We start from the raw sequence: 7,218 nt of genomic DNA on the forward strand, positions 1-7,218 counted from the left end.
AAACTGCATCTCGGAATAGCAGACTCAAACTTGTCGATGGAAAGTATAAAGATATCGTGAAATGGAAAGTCAAACACGTTATATTAGAGAGCAGTCCTATTTATGCCATAGTTGGTTCTATGCTATTGATTCTATTATCGACTATAATGCCATTTTCTAAATGGTAAAATACTGGTGGAATTGTATGGGCAAACAACTTTTTTTCTGATGACTATATCTACAGTTGAGTTCGATTGTACAATCTGACAGAATATCAGAGGCAATAATTTCAATTTGGGACTGAAAGTATGGAAATTTTGAATCGCATTCTTAAACCAAGTTCATTATTGAATTATTTTTGTTTTCGTTGTGAAAATTATTATTTTTCAAATACTGAATAATATGATGACAAAAACCTGTTTTTAGAAAAAAACTTAAAGGTTCAGAAGTATTACTATATTGCGAATTATCATGGAATAATTTCTACTTTTATGAGACAAACTCAAGAATTCTAAACCCTCGATTTAAGTCGATAGGAGCCAAAAGCTCAAAGAACTAGGGATGTTATTTAATTTTTTTACCAAACATTGAGTTATCTCTAGTAGTTTTTAAGGAAAGGACCTAACGGTTAATAAACTTTTTTCTTCAACTTTTCTCAAAATGTCAATTGTGGAATTTTTCAGGGATGATAATTTTCTACATCTTTCATTCCAATAGATTATCATTAAAAATGATGTAGCAATATTTGTCGCCTTCTCCTCAACTTTATAATTCTTTTTCCATTGTTTTGTGCATGAACGCAGTTGAAGAAATAGTATTTTCTGCATATCTAGGAATATATTGCTTATTGCTTACCTTACCTTAACTCGCATATTTTTATGCATTGTGAATTTTGCTTTATGAACCAGCAGATGCAAATGTAAACAAAATTGATATAATACAGTAATTATACAAGAGTTTCAACTATACCAAGGGATCTGTTATGACACGATCACACGAATTGGTCTTCCCAAAACTTTTCAAATCGTTTAACGTTTCATTGAAAAGGACAGTGTTGTTCACCTCAAGTTTTTGAATAGGAAAAATGGTTCAAGATACATTTCCGATCATGGTCCTGCATGTATTTTGCATAAATATTTAGACAAAGTAGAGTGCGTGTAAGAAAAACCATAATTAATTTGCATAGGCTTTCATTTTCGAAAATTGATGAAATAAAACATGGTCAGTTATCCAATCATTGTTTCCAATGGCAATGTAAAAAACACCGTCAAAATAATTCGCCAATTGAACCATCTACCACATTAAAAGTTGGACCTGCTATGATCCTCTAGAAATTTAGATGGACAAGTGAGATCCAATTTTCAGAAAATTAGAGGTGTTAAATTTTTAGAGCCAAATGTTGGACCAGTAATATATAGTTTTAGTTGAGACTCTATATGAATCATTTGTGTTTGTTCTTCATTTGTATTTTGCACAGCAACAATTCGAGGTCGATACATTTCAATTTGATCTTACAGCAGTTAAGTGAAGACTTCGAGAATCTTGAGAGATTAGTGCAAGTAACGGAAGCATCTATTGAGCATCTTCCGCAGAAGGACTTCCCACAGATCCTGAAAGCCTTGGAGGTAAGCATTTCTATTTTTTTTTATTTATATCTACGCCAATAACTTTGATTAAATTAAGAATTTCTCATATAATAATGTATTGTGCACATATAGATTGTATTATTTTGAATAATGAGAAACCTCTAATTAAAACATTCTCTTGATCAAGAGAGGTGGCTCGAAATGAATTACAATCATATTTATCTTCTGTTGTACCTATTGATATCAAAAGTCTACCATTTCTGAAGAATTTCAACCCTTCTTCACCTTAATTCAAATTATTCTGGTACAAAATTTGGTGTTCCACTCCACAGTCAAAAAATGATCGAATCAATCCATTAGTGACATCAAATTTATAAATACTACATTCAAAATAATGATTTCATCATACATAAAAGCTCCAGAATAACGTCAAACCCTGTTTCATAACATGAAGCATTAATATTCGTCGAGTAATTCTAAAAATTTTTTTCACACCAGACTTCCAATTATTCTTCCCGGTATTTGTCTAGATGCCAACCTATGTCGATACGATCACGGTGAACGTTTTCACGGCTAAAATCATCTTTAAAAATAAATCTCGTATTACTGAATGGAATATAAATCTTCATCTGTTCAGAGAGCCTTGCAGCTTGTCGGTCAAGGTGGTTGGAATATTTTTAGCTCATGATTATCACGGTATGTTTTCATAATGTTTCAAGTTGCAGTATTCTGAAGATTAACTCTTTGGGCTTCGATAAATTAATTAAATGCATTACGGGAAATAGTTGACGATATTCATGATCCAAATTTAGAAGAAGAAAAGTGTATGACTGTATTGGATAATTTGTATTGAATCCTTTCGATGTTTTCAAGACTGAAAACCACAAGATTTTGATACCAAAACATATTGAAAATACCGTAGGCTTAATTAGACTAGTTGAATTTTTGCTACGATGTATACAGGGTGAGAATTTGACTCGTACAAATAGAAACACTTTTTTCCTATACCATTTTTTCCGATTCAGCCCTGATAGAAAGATACAGCCATTTTAAGTTTTCATAATGAGCTGTGCCACCCCTAGGAAAACGAAATTACCTTCAGAATAACTAGCAAAATCTGTGACACTACACATCTGTGGATCTTAAACAGAGTTGTATTCAGCCAAAGTACCCAGTTTTTCAAATTTCACAGAGAATTTTTATTGTTTTTATTGTTGAATATCAAATTACTCGAAAACTGCGCATTGTACGAGAAAATACGAAGAATACCTTCATTTTACAAAATGTCCAAATAATCATTAGATGGCCTTCAATTTCAAGAGTTGGGTTCTTTGAATTTTTGGCATTTTTATGGTACGTACTGGTTAAAATGAGAAAAATAAAAGACGTGAAAGATGTATTCTAAAAAGATTCATCAAATAAATGAAAAACTATGTATATTCCAAAATTCATTTCATTCGATGAAACCGTTTGTGAGATAACATTTTTTTATAGTTTCTCAACAGCCTGTATCTTTTGATCCGAGTCGATTCGGAGAAAATGGCAAAAGAAAAATGTGTTTCCTTCGACCTCAAGAATCTACTGTTGAAATATTTGTACGAGTCAAAGACGCACCCTGTATAGATGAAGAGCTGGTGTAGTACCAATGTTTCTATGAAAACAATTAAACTCAGGTCTTCCAACCACTCATTCTGTTCTATAATTAGCTAATTACACAGTTGTAGAAATTAAATTCACATCGATGACGAATTAACATTCGTTAAAACGATACTTTCTGATAAAACTCCATTGGTCAGTGGTTTCCATGCAATCGCATCTGTTGTTGGTCGAAACCGATTGTTCTCGTGTGTTCGATAAAAGGAATTTTCAGGCCAATATTCACATTTCCTGATCAAGCATTACATCATCGCGAAATATAGTGATGACCCCCGATCCTATTTGGCAACCTGTTCAAAAGTTGTAATGTTTATTCTCGGTCCGTTTCGATTCAAATTTGAACGACGACTTTTGGCAAGATATGCTTTGGTGAACATCCCAGTAGTAAACATTGTCTATCTGGCTGAAATTCATGGTTTCAGATGCAAGGAAAATTCAATTCTATTATCCCCTTCCTAAGTCGTTTTTATTCGAAATCACGGAAAAATTCGGTTACTGAGGAAAGGGTTTTTCTGTCTCATTTTCCTTCATCAAATTAGATCGAAAAGGAAGCTTATGTATTTTTCTGTTTGCTATGAAAGGGAATGAAAAGTACTAGCCAGATAATACGAAAGTAGAGGGGGAACAATTGACCTCAACCCATGAGGTGAAATGAGGTGAAATTTTTTTTCAACCCTTGAAATTACCCGTTCGGTGTCAAATGACTGGTGGATGGTTGTTTTGGAGAAAAACACACAATGTATACTCCATTCACTTTTATTTTAGCAGTCTGTTGGCCATGGAAATTTGACACATTTCAATCTGTGCAGTACGAAAATGTGGGGTTATGACGCTTGTCAAAACATTTTTGGGTTTTAAATCAAAGCTATGTTGCCCGTTCTACGTAAAAGTTTCTGTTATTACGTATTTTATCACAATGTCGAATCTCTTCGGAAAATATGTGACGAACATAATTGAAGTTTATACAAACTGATTGAAGGCATACCAAATCCAGTTATTTGCATGGAAAATACAAGAGACCGTTTAATATCATAATATGCACTAGCTTGAGGAGAGTTAATAATGTTCGTTATCTTCTTTGGCTAAAGTTTGAATACGTTACATCAGTTGTAGATTTCAAAAATATTAACCCGAAGATGAAATGCATATGATGCAGTGGTTGGGAATGGGTATCTCCCGAAGGAATAATTAACAGATAATTACAAGAATGTTAATTTCTTCAACAAAAATCATCCTGCATCAATATAAGTAAAAGGAATTAAAGGAAATTTCAAGTCAAGATGAACTTCACCTTTGAACAAAAATTTCACATGAATAAACAATTAACAGGACAACTGGCGCGTATTTGTGGCTGTTCATCTTAATGCATTGATATAAAAATAATAATTAGGTATTTATTGGTTCCTTAAGATATTTACAATGTACCTATAGGACAAGTCAAATGAAAAATAGAAAAATCAATTTTCGGGAACTTATTCTACGATGGCATTCATCGAAAATCCTGTAGTAAACTTTTCGCATTAATTTACTCAAACAAAAAATTCTCAAATGCCACCACTTTTCTGGGTCTCCCAATAGAAGGAAATCCTTTGTCATCCTATTCATTCACAATCTTTCTGATTGTGGAAATATTCAGCTGAAATATAAGTCGTTTAAATTCAGATGAAACATTATATAAATTCTCTCACATTGAATATATTCGCTACCGTCTAACGTATAGTGGATTTTAGAATATCAGGGTATAACTATTTGAATGAGCGGACCTGAATTCTAAATAGCACTTTCTGAAACCCTGTTTCTTTTTTCAATCACTTTCGGCATTTTCGTAAAGAAAATTGATATTAGTTGTGGCAACGGCGTTATGACATTAACGACATTTCATTAGTGCCAACCTTACTCCGTTCTAGTTACAAAAACTTGAGAAAATCATTTCTGAAACAAAAAGGACGAAGATGTGGATGAGGTGTATATTCGTCGAGCATTCTTTCGAGATCAGCGTGTGACATTTGAAGAGACTGCCAAACGTACAAAAAAAAATGTTAAATGGACGAGAGATCGTCGAACTTTCCGTCTGTTTTAACCGGCCGGCTTTCAACTTGGACGTCCCCTTGTCAGTTCGATTGCGAATAGCAGAGCGGAAATGCATCGCGACATTCGAGCACCGCGACGCTTTTCTCGTACGAGTTTGTGGTGAATGTTCAGTTCGTATTGGCGAGATTAGAACGTTGGTCGTTGCGATCTTCGGATCTGTGTGAAACATGAAATAGCGGTTTTAAAATATTCGTAAGTTTACGATTGAATTTCAGTCATTTACACCTCGTTTTTCCTTCAGCACTTTAAAATTTTTTTGTTTAATACTTCTGGTCATAGAAATAAAGGAGATTTTCCAAATGGAAATAATTCTCTTGTGTCTTGGGGAATGGAATTAGCCTTTGTGTTCGAAAAAATAAGGATAAGTTGCTGGTTATCGAATACATTCTGAAATTTGATATTCGGAAAGTTAGTAATCGTTTTTGAGAAGAATTTATCATATACCATCCAGTACTTATACTTCGAATTAGTGAGATTCAATCATCTCCAGCATTAATGAAATAATTTTTTTTTTCAATAGTCAGAAATATTTCATTCATCTCAATTACAAATTCAAAGGAGTTATGAAAAAATGTTTACTTACTCAAAATTTACTGACAGAAATGAAATTTTTATATTTTGATCCATTTTGAATAAATAAGGTTTCTTGTAATTTCTAAAAGTTTCTGGTTTTTGAGAAAAATTAAATTTAACAACAGATACATAAAGTGAGTCGCATAGACTGGAATTATCTTCTTAATATGTGCATATTATGCTAACATTTGGTGTAGGAAAACCACCAATTTTTTTTCCTCGATGAAAATAAGCAGGGGTAGTTTCTATAAATTATTTTCAAAATCGACCTCCCTTCCAAGATACAGCCTTTGGAAGGCAATGGCGAGTTGACAGTATTTGAATTTTTTCACGGGTTCTAAATAACACTGAATCATAAAACTATACATAATATGATGCAGATGTTACTCACACAATTTTTTTAGATCTCATAACTTTATTATTAGAGGCTGAAAATAACAACCCCTTATGGTTTTCCTTCAACCTTCAAGAATTGTTTTCGTGCGAGATAGATTTTCGAAAAATAAAATTCTGTTATGGTTTCCCTTTTAATTCTGGAGAAAAAAAGTCTCTTGCAAAATTTCGATACAGTCGATACTTTTCTCGAAATAAATAAAAACTTACAAGCAGTTCTGATCACTGTTCATTCCATTTCATCGTATAAGTGTTCCATAGAATAACTACATCCCGCTAAAATACATGCATCAACTTTATGCCTCATAGACCTTCGCTTACTGCTTGTAAATTTTTATTTATTCCGAGAAAAGTATCGACTGTATCGAAATTTTGCAAGAGACTTTTTTTCTCCAGAATTGAATGGAAAACCATAAGAGAATTTTATTTTTCGAAAATCTATCCCACGAAAACAATTTTTGAAGAAAAATCATTCAGGGGTTGTTATTTCAACCCCTAATAATAAAGTTATGAAATCTAAAAAAATTGTATGAGTAACATCTACTTAGTGCTTCATATTATGTATAGTTTTATGACTCAGTGTTTTTATAACCCTCTTGACAATGACAAGGAATCACCCCTTGAATGTTCTCGCATTCCCATCCTATATTTTTTCAATATTGTGTGACATTCTATTTAATATTCGATCACAATTCTATTTAAGGCCCTTGTTGATATTTCGGTTGGTTTTATTCTTCTTATTAGAAATTTAATTCTTTAATTTCAATGGATTTTTTCGAATTCTAGATAATCGTAACGGATCTGAAGAAACATGCAGCAGAAGCCATCCGTTTGGAAAGCCTGGCACTCGAGCTGAATTCACAAGAGGATACTGAAAATTTGGTATCCGCTTTGGCCCGAGTAAGGACAAGAATCGCATCTTTATTATCGCAGGCCGAAA

The sequence above is a fragment of the Coccinella septempunctata genome, chromosome 5 (assembly GCF_907165205.1).
Source record: "Coccinella septempunctata chromosome 5, icCocSept1.1, whole genome shotgun sequence".
NCBI lineage: Eukaryota > Metazoa > Arthropoda > Insecta > Coleoptera > Coccinellidae > Coccinella > Coccinella septempunctata.